The sequence below is a fragment of the Rutilus rutilus genome (genome assembly GCF_951802725.1).
Source record: "Rutilus rutilus genome assembly, chromosome: 10".
Classification (NCBI taxonomy): Eukaryota; Metazoa; Chordata; class Actinopteri; order Cypriniformes; family Leuciscidae; genus Rutilus; species Rutilus rutilus.
This window is the reverse complement of record NC_140215.1, coordinates 25,855,717-25,873,182: the sequence shown is the minus strand read 5'-3', so window position 1 is coordinate 25,873,182 and position 17,466 is coordinate 25,855,717. Positions and strand designations below refer to the sequence as shown.

The 17,466-nt window shown below is 43.7% G+C and overlaps 1 protein-coding gene across 3 annotated transcripts in view; it reads left to right on the top strand.

Annotated features, from left to right (window-relative positions):
* Positions 1-17,466, top strand: part of st6gal2a (ST6 beta-galactosamide alpha-2,6-sialyltranferase 2a) — a 94,111-nt gene that overhangs the window by 19,348 nt on the left and 57,297 nt on the right. The window contains exon 1 of one of the 3 annotated variants that reach the window (XM_084421061.1): positions 1,109-1,341. The exons of 1 other annotated variant lie outside the window; for it this stretch is intronic. The gene's annotated coding sequence lies outside the window, so the exon portion shown is untranslated. Of the gene's footprint in view, positions 1-1,108; positions 1,342-1,698; positions 1,748-17,466 lie in introns of those variants that run through there. One more of the 3 variants, XM_084421062.1, reaches the window with a different exon arrangement.

Sequence of the window (17,466 nt, the reverse complement as noted above, 5' to 3'; positions counted from 1 at the left end):
TTTTTTTTTTTTTTTATCTTACAAGTAAATTAAGGCATCACAACATTTATAAATGTACAGAATGAAAAAATATTATTAATTGAGATTTGCTGAAGATTACTTTTTAACAATGTTATTACATTATTAGTGTTTTTAAATATTTTTATATGCCCTATATTTTTATACTGAAATAAAATGGGAGACAGCCGAATTAAAGGGAAATGAAAATGGTCATCAATTGCTTATCCTCATGCTGTTCCAAACCTAAGATTTGGAAACAACGTGATAAGATAAGATTTTCGCTCATCTTCGAAACCCAAATAAAGATATTTTGGTAACACTTAACAATAAGGTTAATTAGTTAACATTAGTTCATGTATTAACTAACCTGAACTAACAATGAGCAATACATTTGTTACAGTATTAATTTTATTGTTTGATCATGTTCGTTCACAGTGCATTAACTAATGTTAACAAATGCAATCTTTGATTTTAATGTATTAGTAAATGTTGAAATTGATATTAACTAAGATTAATAAATGCTGTAGGAAGTACTGTTCATTCTTAATTCATTTTAACTAAGGTAGTTAACTAATGTTCACTAATGAACCTTATTATAAAGTGTTTTACAAATATGGTAAACTGATGCTCTACTGCACTTGCTTGACGCATGAGAACAAACGCCATTGGTTCTTGTGGAAGCTGACATGCAAGAACAAACCTTGATGTGTAATGGACTTTCAGTTGAGGGACAGAAATTCTCTCATTTGTTTTTGAAGATGAACAAAAGGCTTATGGGTTTGGAATATGAAATAAATAAAAACAATTATTTACCTTCAAGTTACCTTGTTTTTGGAATAGTCTTCACCTCATGATTTGGCCTACGATGCCTTTAGGTTTTGGAACAGATTAAGTATGTTCAGATGTCAGGGTTCTAGTTTTATTGCTAACCTTTAGGTCAAAGTGCTGTTTATGGGGATTATAGCAGCACTTCCTGTTCAGGCTTCTGTTCAAGTTGTAGATCAGAAGCAGAAAACCAAGCCAGACTTATTTAAATGTCATGATTTAGTCCTCATCTAAAATAGTGCTGAAACCAGAGATCTCTCACTCTCAGACAGAAAGAGGAAGACTGAGAGGGAGTAATGGGAGCGGATCGCTTCACAGCTGTCCATGTGCAGTGGTAAAGCCCCTTTTACTCGACTTCATAGGGGTCCTGTCCTGCCCTCTTTTCCCAGGGCCTGTAAGGCTCTCTGGATGAGCAAAGGGAATTTGTTGGGAGGCATTAATGGGAACACAACTTAAACGTTCCACTCCAGGGCACTAACACACCTGCAAGACGCAAATCGAAGACCATTAACGGTGGTGAGTGGCGCTTTTTGTTATCAAGTTGTTTTTTTTCCCTTCTCTTTTTATGGTATTAAATTACGCATGGACATGAATCATGCCTCATTCGAGGATTCTTGAGTGACACCGGGTGCAATTATGAGTCTGCTCTCATGTTCCACAGAGCCTCGGGAAAGAGGTGGTGGGAATGGCATTGTGATTGTACTCCTCCTCGTCCTTTTAAAGAAAGAGATGAACTCTTACCTTGGTGTATTCGACCCCAAAATCACAGTTCAGTCATCAGTTTACTCAGTCATGCATGTTGAAAGTCATCCAGATGACTTTCTTCAGTGGAACACAAAAGGAAACTGTTCACGCTGATCTTTTCCGTATAATGAAAGCAAATTGTGACCTGGTGCTGTGAACCTTAAAGAAAAACAGGAAGGTAAAAGCGGTCCATATTAAGTCTTTTCAAACCTTGTAATATTTCTGAACTGAGGGTGTTTATTCAGTGTTAATCTTGCTTGAGAGAAGTGGTTCCTAGTCACTTTCATTGTATGAAAAAGAGGTACCGGTACTCTGAAAAAGAGGTACTTTTTTGCTGCAAACTGGTTTTGAGAAACATAAGTGGGTGTAAATGTGACCATTTTCATTTGTGGCCGAGCTATTTCTTTAATTTAGGCATTCATTTCTAAATCGATTTTCTTTTCACTGACAATCTCTACAGCCTCAATTTCTTCTCCCTCTTTTGCCTTTTTCAGCTGAGCTATTGAATCGCTCAAGTGTTTGGTTCATTTTGACTCTGATTTGAAGGCGTCCGTGGTTCAACTGTCATAAACTGCAGAAAGATCAATACGGTGTATGAATTACAGCTCTCTAATGAAAGTGTTGCTCTCTCAGTGCCGTCAAGCCAAGACTGCATTGATGTACTGCATGCTCAGGTCGTTGCTTTGCTCGTAACAGTGGCTAGGGCTGTCATTATTATCAAATTTTCATGAATAAGCATCAATCAAAAATTCATTTGATTTGTTTTCTCAAAATATTTGTGAACAGATATTGAAAATTCTAAAATGACACAAGGTCATGTTTTAAATATTTTAATATTTTTTTAGATATTTGTTTTTTACACTTTCCATTCACCACTAAACTATTATTATTATTATTATTATTGCATTGCAAGGCTGTGTGGTTGATATACAGCTCTGGAAAAAATTAAGAGACCATTGCAAAATTATCAGTTTTCTATTTATAGGTATGTGTTTGGGTAAAATTAACATTTTGGTTTTATTCTATAAACTATTGACAACATTTCTCACAAATTCCAAATAAAAATAGTGTCATTTAGAGCATTTATTTGCAGAAAACGATAACTGGTCAAAATAACAAAAAAGATGCAGTGTTGTCAGACCTCGAATAATGGAAAGAGAAAATAAGTTCATATTCGTTTTTAAACAACACAATACTAATGTTTTAACTTAGGAAGAGTTCAGAAATCAATATTTGGTGGAATAACCCTGATTTTCAACCACAGCTTTCATGTGTCTTGGCATGTTCTCCACCATTCTTTCACATTGATGTTGGGTGATTTTATGCCACTCCTGGTGCAAAAATGAAAGCAGCTCGGCTTTGTTTGATGGCTTGTGACCATCCATCATCCTCTTGATCACATTCCAGAGGTTTTCAATGGGGTTCAGGTCTGGTAATTGGGCTGGCCATGACAGGGTCTTGATCTGGTGGTCCTCCATCCACAGTTTGATTGACCTGGCTGTGTGGCATGGAGCATTGTCCTGCTGAAAAAAAACAATCCTCAGAGTTGGGGAACATTGTCAGAGCAGAAGGAAGCAAGCGTTCTTCCAGGACAACCTTGTGCGTGGCTTCATGCATGCGTCCTTCACAAAGACAAATCTGCCCGATTGCAGCCTTGCTGAAGCACCCACAGATCATCAATTTTCAGCTTTGTCTAACACCTGGTCGTCTAATGATTAGACAGAGACCTGGAGAGGCTTACAAGCCACAGTGTCTCGCACCCACTGAGAAATTTGGTGGAGGATCGTTGATGATCTGGGGGTGCTTCAGCAAGGCTGGAATCGGGCAGATTTGTCTTTGTGAAGGACGCATGAATCAAGCCACGTACAAGGTTGTCCTGGAAGAACGCTTGCTTCCTTCTGCTCTGACAATGTTCCCCAACTCCGAGGATTGTTTTTCTTTTTTTCAGCAGGACAATGCTCCATGCCACACAGCCAGGTCAATCAAACTGTGGATGGAGGACCACCAGATCAAGACCCTGTCATGGCCAGCCCAATCTCCAGACCTGAACCCCATTGAAAACCTCTGGAATGTGATCAAGAGGAAGATGGATGGTCACAAGCCATCAAACAAAGCCGAGCTGCTTGAATTTTTGCACCAGGAGTGGCATAAAGTCACCCAACATCAATGTGAAAGACTGGTGGAGAGCATGCCAAGATGCATGAAAGCTGTGGTTGAAAATCAGGGTTATTCCACCAAATATTGATTTCTGAACTCTTCCCAAGTTAAAACATTAGTATTGTGTTGTTTAAAAATGAATATGAACTTATTTTCTTTCCATTATTCAAGGTCTGACAACACTGCATCTTTTTTGTTATTTTGACCAGTTGTCATTTTCTGCAATTTGGAATTTGGGAGAAATATTGTAAGTAGTTTGTAGAATAAAACAAAAATGGTAATTTTACCCAAACACATACATGTAAATAGTAAAACCAGAGAAACTGATCATTTTGCAGTGGTCTCTTAATTTTTTCCAGAGCTGTATGTAGATATCTATGTAAATAGTAATTTTACTTTATTTAAAACAACCATCAAAATCTAAAGTCTATTTCACTGTAAAATGTAGCCTTAATGAATACAAATATGGCCATTTGCCCTTGTGAAGCCTCTCATCAGTCAGTGCAATAACACAGATAGCAATTGTACTGGTTAAAAATGAATTTTAAATCTCATTGGTGGGTGAGCTCAACTATGCTACATGGATAATGCTACTGAATTTTATATATAGTATTGAATGTATTATTTTGTAAATTAAAATCTATATTTAGATTGATAGAAATCTTACTTTTAACCTTACTTTCTCAATGGGTGCTTTCATAGATAATTCATTTCTATAAATAATTAATTTCTGTATGTGAACCACTTACTGTGCACCTGGCATCTGTGCACGTCACATGGAATTGCTAGGTTGTATGATGCAACATCTGGTTTTTACTGCATTTAAGTTATTTGAAGCAAGTTATATTTATATATACAGACTGGCATCTACAGACCCTTTTTGACCCTGACCTAGCAAGGTTTATGGGAGTTATGTTAAATCATCAATATTTGAAACTTGTACTAAAAAAGAAAACCTTTTGGATTTTCAGCGTTTTAGATGGTACAAACAGGTTATAGGAAAGAAACAGGAAATGTATTGCAACAGTCCTTTCCCTTTAGGACTTAATGTGTTTCTTCTAACCTACCTAAAATTTGATTAAATGTTTCGTAAGTAGCAAATGTTACTTTTGGGTTTCACAAGATGGTAATCCGCTTCATTTGAGCAGTTATTTGCAGTCACCCACTCACTTTTTTGTGAGCATGCTTTGCATTTCATTAGTATCGACCATGCACAGTTGGTGAAAAGTGTGAGTTGTGTTATGAAAATAATATAAAGTACACTTCAGAGTCAGACGTTTCCAAAGGACATCTGCAAAAATAAATGTCAATCAGGTTATAAAATAAGGAAGAAAAGCTTGCTGCTTTTGGACGATTTTTTTTCAACGTCTAGACTGATCAGACGCATATGAACACGTATTGTAAAGCATTTATTTTCTCTCCTGCAACCCAATTATTTCCCTATTACGCATTTAGTGCTTGTGTGGGTAGAACTGCCTGCCTGTAAATAAGTATACCATCTCGTAAAGTGGTGCCGTCCAAATGAGATCCATTACATAGTAAATATGCAAGGCATCTCGTAAAGGAGCGCGGTTCAAATGGGATCCATTACGTTTCATCTGGATGCTCATTTCTCAAGGTCGACATCCTTTTAAAACAATGCGTCCAGGTATCGTTTTTATATATAATCAGATTGCTCGTGGTCTCATACCTTCAGAGAGTGCTTTCTAATTACCTTATAAAAGCAAATAGGATGTTTACGCCCCTGGCAGCCCGTATCCTCCATCTCCTGTGCTGATTCCCTCTCTGAAGCGTCCTGTGATTTGTGCTGGCTAGGCTCGCACATTAGCTATTTAAATGGATGCTTCACAATCCTGTGACAAAATGGATGAATAGCAATATCGTCCTGAACGTCCTCCGGCACGCAGGCTTTGAGCATACTTGTAAAGAAATGATTCTTCATCTTACTTTAGCTCACTTGACTGGGCCTAAATTAAAGGTACTAAGCATTTACAAAAGCCTGCCAACAACTGAGAAATTTATCCCCCCTTCAGTGTTTATATTATTTCGTTAATTACCTCAGATTATACCGTTAAACATTTGGAGAGGCATCAGAATGAAATCTATGAATAATGGATGTGTGGGAACCGGGCTTGTTGCTATGGGAGGTGTGAATTCAGCCATAACTTTTACAAGCTGGCCTTGGCTTTTCCCATCATTTCGAATGAACACTTTCACGCCACACATTCATGTCTGTCATTTCCCATTTTCCTCTTCCACTTAAGCTCTTAGTTTTGAACCGCCAGTGACTGTTTCTATGTTCCCACAACCAGGGATGTAAATTAACTGTTTTGATTTAATAAAAAAAAAATAAAAAAAATGTATACTGTATATCATTGAAACCAATTATAATAGTTTATTGCACGTCTTGCGTAATATGTTCCTCCAAACGGTATATAAATTGATAAATCAGTATCGTATCATGAGGGTCCTAGACAGTAAAGACATTTATAATGTTACAAAGATTTACATTTCAAATAAATGCTGTTCTTTTAAACTTTCTATTCATCAAAAAATCTTGGAGAAAAAGTATAACAGTGTCCACAAAAATATTAAGCAGACAACTGTTCATCATTAAAGGGATATTTCACCCAGACATGGAAATTCTGTCATTAATTGCAGGGCCGGCCCTGACCAATTTGCTGCCCTAGGCAAGATTTGACCTGGTGACCCATGCATCACAGCCCATTTCACCACGTCATTGTGTTCATGATTATTTAGCATATATATATATATATATATATATATATATATATATATACACACACACATACACACACATACACACTACAGCCTAAACACAAATAGCAAGAGCTTTACATCTAGCATTCAAGTCAAGTCACCTTTATTTATATGGCGCTTTTGAGCTTTATAAGCTCAAACATGCTGCATAACACGAGAATGAACCTCATTGGTTCTTGCTGAAGCTCAAATGTGCTTCGTAACACGAGAATGAACCTCATTGGTTCTTGCTGAAGCTCAAACGTGCTGCGTAACACGAGAATGAACCTCATTGGTTCTTGCTGAAGCTCAAATGTGCTGCGTAACACGAGAATGAACCTCATTGGTTCTTGCTGAAGCTCAAACGTGCTGCGTAACACGAGAATGAACCTCATTGGTTCTTGCTGAAGCTCAAATGTGCTGCGTAACACGAGAATGAACCTCATTGGTTCTTGCTGAAGCTCAAACGTGCTGCGTAACACGAGAATGAACCTCATTGGTTCTTGCAGAAGCTCAAACGTGCTGCGTAACATGAGAATGAACCGCATTGGTTCTCGCATGTCACGCGAACATGCTTGATCTTCCGTTTACCACGACTGATGTGTGCACTGATGAATATGTGAATAAAAGCCTAAATTCAATCTGTTCATCACATGAAGCGATTGTGTCTCTTCAGAAAATTTGGATTAAACCGCGCAATTCACATGGATTAGTTTTACAATCTCTTTATGAACTTTTTGAAGCGACAAAGTGTTAATTGCGTATAACTGTCGATGAAGGGACAGAAAGTTCTCAGATTTCATCAAAAATATCTTCATTTGTGTTTACTGACCTCAGATTTAAATATGTAATTTTAATTAAATCATTTTGATGGTGGTGGTTTTGTTGCAGATTTACAATTTTCATCATCATTACTCTCATTAAATCTAAATGTAACATCCAACAAATATTTGATCGAAATGAATGTTTTGTTCGAAATAATTGTGCTGTTACAGTGTTGTTAGATGTTCTCAGTTTCGCTCTGTCTGGTTGATATGCATGAGTGCTTGCTCACTCTGTGAAGACTAAAGTTTTTTTTGTAACTTGCTGTTTTGTGAAATGAGCTATAGTTATATGCTGGGGAAAAACATCTCTCACTCCATTAAACGACACAAGCAATCTGTCAAAACACCTGACGCGACAACCCACACAAAATTCTATGCTAATGAGCCTCTTTGAAGCATTTAATGCAAAATACTTTGGCTTGGACTGGTTGAACTGTGCACTTGTGCCGCAATGGTCCTCACTGACTGTGGTGCTATTTATTTTATACATACATTTAGGGTAACACTTTACAATAAGGTTGCATTAGTTAACGTGAACTATGAACAATATCTCTACAGCATTTCTTATTTAATTTCAATTTAATAGAAAAAACAAACAAAGAAAAAAACAGAATTGCGTGTTTATATCGGAGTTTACAGAATTTTTTATCAGGATTGGGACATAATAAACTCTCAGATCTTTTTTATTTTTTTTATTTTTTTATACTGTGCCGGAAACAAGCTTTTATATCACACAGCAGTGATTCAGAGGAACCTCTATTCAACACCTTCCTTTTTTCCTGTCGTCTTTGTCCTTTTCTCAGCCTGTCTCTGTTCCTTCTCGGGGACGTGGTCCAGATGGTGGCTTTATTTCTGGTTGCTGGTGAAATCTGTGTTGGTTTATTTAAAACATTTTTCCAGCTGGATGAAGGCAGCACATTTGTACAGCTCGTGTGCATTTGTGCAGCTCTAAATGGACGGCAGATCAGAGGTGCAGGTGAGATTTTTCTCCCTCAGTGTTTTAGACCACAAGACTTGGGTTAATGTGCGCTTAGGGATGACTGCGCTTTTGAAGATGACTATGGATCTGGAGATGCAATGAATCCTGCGGGACTAAAAATGTCTGGCAGTGGATTGGGTTACTGGAGTGCATTAGCAATGTAGATGAAAGGTTCAGGTTAATGGGTTCACTGTGTGACAGTGAACATGTGTTTGCTCATCAATCTGCTCCCTCTGCTCTTCATGCACATGCAGTCAAATGACCCCTGAGTTGATTTCCAGAGGGCGCTGCCTGGTCATCCATAATGGAGAGCGGTGTAAATGCGAAACGGGGTCACACAGAGATGGACTGGATTGAGACCGGCTGTCTCAGGGTTGTCTGCTCAGAAATCCCTTTCTTATCTCTTCCGTTCTCACTTTCGCTTCTCGTCTTGTATATTGATTGCCCTCCGCAAGGACAGAACAAGCCTCAAGTGCAATCGTTGTCTTCGGTGAAATTGATGAAACGCTTGTGGGTTTGTCAGCGTGGGAGAATAAAACCATCTACAGTAACAGATTTCTGTGGGACTGCCAGAAGAATGGTTTGCTCCTGCTCTTTGACCCTCAGAATTAAATGGATCGTTTTTGCTACTGTAGCTATCTTTCATGCCCTGCCAGCTCGTTCAAATGAAATTACATATTTTATTTTTAGCAATGTATAATGGTCAGTAGGGAAAAGAGTATAAGATAAATAAATTCTGAAAAAGCATTGGTAGTCAAATGTTAATTGCGCATAATAGGGAGTTGCCTGAAGCCCCTTAATTTCTTTCGATTTAGTTAAGTCTAGTTTGGCTGGTATTAAAACAAGTACTGTTACCTTCATTAAATGGAAAGGTTTTTTTTGTAAATGGATGGGTTTGTTGCAAGCTTTGGCGAATACCTGGTACACATTGTATGATTTTGGGCTGTCCCAGACGAAAGATGAGTAATTCTGTGGTCGTGGCTCCTAAACCGTGCGAGAGGTTCAAAGACGGCCATTGTCACATCTTGAGACCAAAGATAGCCTGCGATCATTTTCTGACAGTGTAAGTTTAGCATGATCACCTCACAGTGTGTTTGCTGCTACGACCTACGTCTACTGACTCACTGGTCCCCTGAACTGTCGTCTCCGCCCTGGCCGCCTGCACTGCCGGCACTGCCTGCTCCACCCTGGCCTCCCGTCCTACCGCAGTCTCCAGGTCCTCTTCCGCTCCACGGGCCTGGTCCTCCATCCCGCCCCGGGGCCCGCCTCCGGGCCCGCCTCCGGGCCCGCCTCCGCTCCACCACCCTCCTGGACTGTTATCCTGAGAAGCGTCTGGAATCCGCTCCTTAAGTGGGGGGCTACGTCACGATTCATGTCTGTGTTCCCCTGTCTCATCCTATGTTTAGCAGTTCCCCGTTATGTTGATTAGTCTCCCCAGGTGTTTTTCATTAGCCACGCCCCCTTGTTATCTTGTTTAGCTTGTCTGTCTCTGTATTTACAGTTTTTCTCTGTCGCTTTGGTACATTTCTCGAATCATCCTCGACATTTGCAAAACAGTAAGTGCATTTCTCAAAACAATTCGTACAAATAGCAAAACACCATGGATTACCTGCAAAAGCCAGTCTCTTGCTCAAAATCATTAGTTCATCTCTCAAAAGTAAATATCTGTGTCAATGAACATGTCAGTGCCATCAGAATGACAAGTCCTTGTGTCATTGTGTACGGATAAGACAGTCAAAATGCTTAGTCATGTTGTCAATAAAACACTGCACTCTGTTACTATTACCTGATGTAAACTATGGCTTGTTTGGATGACAGTTACTGTATTGAAATGTACAAAGCTGCGCTTCTTCTGTATGCCATATATCCATTTCAAAAGTACAAATTTACACACTACTGTACGTGAGTTATTGATTAAAAGAGACTGGATAGGATTCACAGTTACAACTTTACTAGTGGTCTGACAAAAAAACAAAACATTACAATATTATTGTGATATAGAAAAGAAAAAGAAATAGGGGCACAAAGGCGAAAATACAACATTAGAAAGGCAAACACAGGAAAGACCCCTTAGGCAGAACTTTGCTTTTGCATGCAGCACTGTATATATGCTTGACAATTGAAGGTTCATGAGATGTAACTTTGAGCTATTTCAGAGAACTGGTTTCTAATTGGTTGATCTACATTCTCTTCATTGGTGAAAGTCAAGATTCGCCTGCATAATTCATCAATTCATGGCACATTTACAAAAAGTCTAATATAAATGTGTAGAAAATATGCTTGACAGTCTATGACAACTAGATCAACCATTTTGCATTTAATGACTTATATGATTAACTAATGACTAGATGTTTTGAGGGGGAAGACTATTGCACAGAGAACGTCTCCGGTTACTTTCGTAACCTCGGTTCCCTGAAAGGCAAGGAACGAGACATTACGGATGTCGTATATGGGAACTCCTCTCATCCTTCACTTCCGCTGAAATCTTATAGGCTAACGCCAGCAGAGCTGGCCAATTGACGCAAATACTGAAACACCGTTGCAGTTATAATGCAAGTGCAGCGTCAATTCCCTTCAGAATCGAACAACGCTAAATTAATAGCGAACACGGCGGCGAGCGTAATGTCTCGTTCCTTGCCTTTCAGGGAACCGAGGTTACGAAAGTAACCGGAGACGTTCCCTATCAAGGCTACGGAACTCGACATTACGGATGTCGTATATGGGAACTGTATAGAATCCCGCCGTGGCAGCAAACTACTGAACAGACCCAATACAAACCTCGCCCCCAGAATGGAAGTGCCTGATAGGCCGAGATTGACAAATAGCGAACCTCTAACCTCTGATAGGTCCAAAGGGACCAATCACAGGAACACACCAACACTACCGGAATTTGCATATCCCGAGCAGTATAACTGGGGGAAGGTTGCACTGTAGACCAACAGGGCAACAACAACAACAGAGAAGCCAACGCATAGCGGTGACAATAGTATAACACACAAATAGCACACAGAACAACTCATGAGCAAAGCGCAGAGCTGCTCTCTTAATGCTGTGTAAGCGATCAACTCACCGAAAGCACTCGAGACGCTACAGAGGGTAAATCCAACTTATAAAATCTGGCAAACGTGTTCTGAGAAGACCAGCCAGCCGCAAGACATAAATCCTGAATAGACATACCCTTAGTCCAGGCCCACGAGGAGGCAATCGCCCTAGTCGAATGGGCCTTGATGTTCAGGGGACATTCCTGTCCCAGGCAATCATAAGCCAAAACAATAGCGTCCACGATCCAGTGAGCAAGCCTCTGTTTTGAGACCCCCCGTCCCTTGTTGCATCCACCAAAGCACACAAACAGCTGGTCCGATTGTCGAAACGCTGCCGAGCGAGAAATGTATTCTCGGAGCGCTCTGACTGGGCAAATAGCACTCTGAGCATCCGAACCCTGAGAGGTTGATGGCTCAGCGGACAGGGCAGGCAGAGAAACGATCTGCGCTCTGAACGGGGTATTGAGCGACTTAGGAACGTAACCCGGTCTCGGTCTGAGAGTAACATTACAGTTTCCCGGTCCAAAGCGAATACAATCTTCACTTACAGAGAAAGCCTGTAAATCCCCAACCCGCTTCGCCGAGGCGAGAGCGAGAAGCAGAGCCGTTTTAATCGATAGCTCCTTAATGGCAATCGAGGCTAGGGGCTCAAAAGGCGGTCGTGACAAAGCCTCCAAGACCAAAGCTAAATCCCACGGCGGCACAGAAGGCGGCCGTGCAGGGCACAATCTCCTAGCTCCCTTGAGGAACCGTGTCACCGACGCATGTCTACCGATAGACTGTCCGTCAACAGGGGGGTGAAACGCGGCAATAGCGGCCACATAAACCTTCAGAGTGGATGGCAGGCTCCCTTCATCCATCCTATACTGAAGGAAGCGTAGAATATCCGACACAGAACAGTCCGCTGGGTCTATACCGACATCCTGACACCATTTAGAGAACACACCCCACTTCAGAGCATACAGGCGCCTGGTGGACGGAGCTCGCGCCTCCGCGATGGTATTCAAAACCCGCGAGTGCAGCGCGTCCCGCCCGCTCAGCGACCCTGTAGTGGCCACACATGGAGGCTCCACAGCGCGGGGCTGGGATGCCAGATCGTTCCGCTCGCCTGAGACAGAAGGTCCTTCCTGAGCGGGATCTCCCATGGCTGCCCTGCTAGCAACTCTACCAAATCCGCGAACCAGGGCTGATTCGGCCAGTTCGGGGCTACCAGAGTCACCGCCGCCTTCTCCTCCCTGATTTTGCACAACACCATGGGCAAAATTTTCACCGGAGGAAAGGCATAGAGACAGACTCTCGGCCATCGCGCAGTCAGCGCGTCCACCTCCCGGGGGGAACGGGACAGCGAGAAGAACATCTGACAGTGCGCGTTCTCGCTCGTTGCAAAGAGGTCGACCTCCGCCCTGCCGAAACGATTCCATATCAGCTGAACCGTCCCGGGGTGAAGCCTCCACTCCCCCTGGGGAATCCCGCTTCTCGAGAGCATATCCGCCCCGCGATTTAGAACACCGGGGATGTGCGCCGCTCTCACCGAGAGGAAAAACCGGTCCGCCCATAGCAGAAGGGATTCCGCCTGCCTGAATAGGGCTTTGGAATGTACACCGCCTTGGCGATTTATGTACGAAACCACGGAGGTGTTGTCTGTCCGAATCAACACATGCCGCTGCTCCAGCTGAGACCGGAAGGTTTTTAGAGCTAGAGAGACCGCTTCCAGTTCCAAGCGATTTATGTGCCACTCCATCTGCTTCTCTGACCACCGACCCGAGGCGGGCTTGCCCAAGCAGACCGCTCCCCATCCGGTGGATGAAGCGTCCGTCAGGACCTCCACTCGCTGCGTCACTAAGCCCATAGGGACACCTGAGCTGAAGAGATCTGGGTTCCTCCACGGGGCCAGGGCGCGGGCGCATCCGCTGGTGACCATAACGCGCCTGTGGCCAGAATACCACGCACTCGGGGGAACGCGCGCTTTCAGCCAGTGTTGAAGCGGTCTCATATGCAGCAGCCCCAGATGACACACCGAAGAAGCCGCTGCCATCCGTCCCAGTAGTCTCTGAAACTCTTTCAGTGGGACGAGCCTGCCAGGTCTGAAGAGACCGAGAGAAGAACTCAGAGCCTCCGCTCGCTCGGGGGAGAGGCGCGCTCTCATTCTCACCGAATCCAAGCACACTCCCAGGAATGTTATCGTCTGGCTCGGTGTGAGCACACTTTTCTGGACGTTCACCCTCAACCCGAGCATCTCCAAGTGTCGAAGGAGGGCATTCACGTGGCTGACCAGCGTTTCTCTCGACTGAGCGAGAACTAGCCAGTCGTCCAGATAGTTCAAGACGCGCATTCCGCTCGATCTGAGGGGTGAAAGTGCCGCGTCTACACATTTTGAAAACGTTCGGGGGGCTAGGGCCAGTCCAAACGGAAGCACCGTATATTGGTACGCCGAATCCTCGAACGCAAACCTCAGGAATCGTCTGTGACGTTTCACTATCTGAATGTGAAAGTAAGCGTCCTTTAAATCCACTGAAGCGAACCAATCCCCGGGGCGAATTTGCGCCAGGATTTGCTTCAGTGTTGTCATCCTGAAGGCGCGTTTGTGAAGCGCTCTGTTGACAGGTCTCAGATCCAGAATGGGGCGGAGACCCCCTCCCTTCTTCGGCACAACGAAGTAGCGGCTGTAGAACCCGCTGTCCCGTTCGCTCGGGGGAACTGGTTCTATAGCCTTTTTCTCGAGCAAGCTGCACACTTCCTGCCTCAGCACGTGAGCGTTTTGGGGCAAAGTTAATGACTGAATTACGCCGCGAAAGCGGGGTGGTCTGCGTTTGAACTGAAGTGTGTACCCGCGCCGAATTATATTCAACACCCACGGCGAAATGCCCGGAATAGCTTCCCACGCTGCCTGGAAACGACTGAGCGAGGGCTGATCTAAACCTGCGGTCATCGCCGCTGCGGTCATGGCCGCTATGTGAGTGTTGGGGGTAGTTATTGACCGTGACTCTGCGCTGCTCGAGGGCAGGGCGGGTAACACAGTGTGTGGTGCAAGAGGAGAAAAAAGCTCTGTTTGTGAAGTAGTAATTTGCTTTATTTGAACAACATTCACAACATTTACACACACAGAACAACTGCACGCGTCGCTCACAGAACTCTGAGGGACGAAGTGCACTAGAGCGCGCCGCTTGCACGCGGGGCCGGCCTGGCGCTTTTTCCTCCTCTTGCCCGAGCGGTCAGGACGACTGCTTGGGCCTGGCAGGGGACGCGGTGGGCTTTCTGCGCGGGCTCCTCTGCGTCCTCCTGTTACCCGCCCCTTGCCACGGACCGCTGCGGCCTTTACGGGCATCCTGTCCCGGGCGGGGCGCTGTCTGTCTTCTGGCCGCAGCCTGGGGTTGGCGGCCTGAGGCTGAGGACGAACGAGAGCGCGGCTGCGGCTGCGGCTGCGGCTGCGGCGGCGGCGGCGCCCTTCGCGGAATGACGTGGCTCATAGCTTTGGCCTTTTTCTGCGTCTCGGAGTAACGCTCGGTTAGGCAAGGCAAGGCAAGTTTATTTATATAGCACATTTCATACACAATGGCAATTCAAAGTGCTTTACATAGAAGAAATTAAAATAATAAAAAGAAATAAGAATAGTTAAAACAGTTTAGAAGAATACAAAATAAAATACAGTACAAACAGTCGGACGAACATTGGCACAGTGCTCATTCAGTAAATGCATAGCTAAACAGATGTGTTTTGAGTCTGGATTTGAATGTGACTACAGTAGGAGCACATCTGATCTCCTCTGGAAGCTGGTTCCAGCTGCGGCTGGCATAATAGCTAAAAGCGGACTCGCCATGCTTCGAGTGAACCCTTGGTATTTCTAGCTGATATGATCCTAATGATCTGAGTGATCTGTTGGGTTTATATTCAGTGAGCATATCTGCAATGTATTGAGGTCCTAGGCCATTGAATGATTTATATACCAGTAATAATACTTTAAAATCAATCCTAAATTTAACTGGGAGCCAGTGTAAAGACCTGAGGACTGGTGTGATATGTTCATATTTTCTGGTTCTGCTCAGAATCCTGGCGGCAGCGTTCTGTATGAGCTGCAACTGTCTTATGGTCTTTTTGGGAAGGCCAGTGAGGAGTCCATTACAATAATCCACCCTGCTGGTGATGAAAGCATGAACAAGTTTCTCTAAGTCTTGTCTGGAAACAAAGCATCTTATTCTTGCTATATTTTTCAGATGATAGTATGCTGATTTAGTTATTGCTTTGACATGACTACTGAAACTAAGGTCTGACTCTAGTGTCACACCAAGATTCCTGACTTGATGTTTAGTTGTTTGACCCCTAGAGTGAAGGTATGCGTTCACCTTGAGAACTTCATCTTTGTTTCCAAACGCAATGACTTCAGTTTTGTCTTTGTTTAACTGAAGAAAGTTTTGACACATCCAACTGTTGACTTCATCAATGCATTGGCACAGGGAGTCAATGGGGCTGTAATCGTTAGGCGATAGGGCTAAGTAGAGCTGTGTGTCGTCTGCATAGCTGTGGTAAGCAATTTGGTTCTTTCTCATTATTTGGCTCATTGGGAGCATATACAGGTTGAACAGGAGTGGTGCAAGAATTGAGCCTTGAGGGACTCCGCATGTCATGGATGTCCACTCAGACTTATGGTCTCCTATACTCACATAATAACCTCTCCCATCAACCATTTTGCATTTAATGACTTATATGATTAACTAATGACTAGATGTTTTGAGGGGGAAGACTATTGCACAGAGAACGTCTCCGGTTACTTTCGTAACCTCGGTTCCCTGAAAGGCAAGGAACGAGACATTACGGATGTCGTATATGGGAACTCCTCTCATCCTTCACTTCCGCTGAAATCTTATAGGCTAACGCCAGCAGAGCTGGCCAATTGACGCAAATACTGAAACACCGTTGCAGTTATAATGCAAGTGCAGCGTCAATTCCCTTCAGAATCGAACAACGCTAAATTAATAGCGAACACGGCGGCGAGCGTAATGTCTCGTTCCTTGCCTTTCAGGGAACCGAGGTTACGAAAGTAACCGGAGACGTTCCCTATCAAGGCTACGGAACTCGACATTACGGATGTCGTATATGGGAACTGTATAGAATCCCGCCGTGGCAGCAAACTACTGAACAGACCCAATACAAACCTCGCCCCCAGAATGGAAGTGCCTGATAGGCCGAGATTGACAAATAGCGAACCTCTAACCTCTGATAGGTCCAAAGGGACCAATCACAGGAACACACCAACACTACCGGAATTTGCATATCCCGAGCAGTATAACTGGGGGAAGGTTGCACTGTAGACCAACAGGGCAACAACAACAACAGAGAAGCCAACGCATAGCGGTGACAATAGTATAACACACAAATAGCACACAGAACAACTCATGAGCAAAGCGCAGAGCTGCTCTCTTAATGCTGTGTAAGCGATCAACTCACCGAAAGCACTCGAGACGCTACAGAGGGTAAATCCAACTTATAAAATCTGGCAAACGTGTTCTGAGAAGACCAGCCAGCCGCAAGACATAAATCCTGAATAGACATACCCTTAGTCCAGGCCCACGAGGAGGCAATCGCCCTAGTCGAATGGGCCTTGATGTTCAGGGGACATTCCTGTCCCAGGCAATCATAAGCCAAAACAATAGCGTCCACGATCCAGTGAGCAAGCCTCTGTTTTGAGACCCCCCGTCCCTTGTTGCATCCACCAAAGCACACAAACAGCTGGTCCGATTGTCGAAACGCTGCCGAGCGAGAAATGTATTCTCGGAGCGCTCTGACTGGGCAAATAGCACTCTGAGCATCCGAACCCTGAGAGGTTGATGGCTCAGCGGACAGGGCAGGCAGAGAAACGATCTGCGCTCTGAACGGGGTATTGAGCGACTTAGGAACGTAACCCGGTCTCGGTCTGAGAGTAACATTACAGTTTCCCGGTCCAAAGCGAATACAATCTTCACTTACAGAGAAAGCCTGTAAATCCCCAACCCGCTTCGCCGAGGCGAGAGCGAGAAGCAGAGCCGTTTTAATCGATAGCTCCTTAATGGCAATCGAGGCTAGGGGCTCAAAAGGCGGTCGTGACAAAGCCTCCAAGACCAAAGCTAAATCCCACGGCGGCACAGAAGGCGGCCGTGCAGGG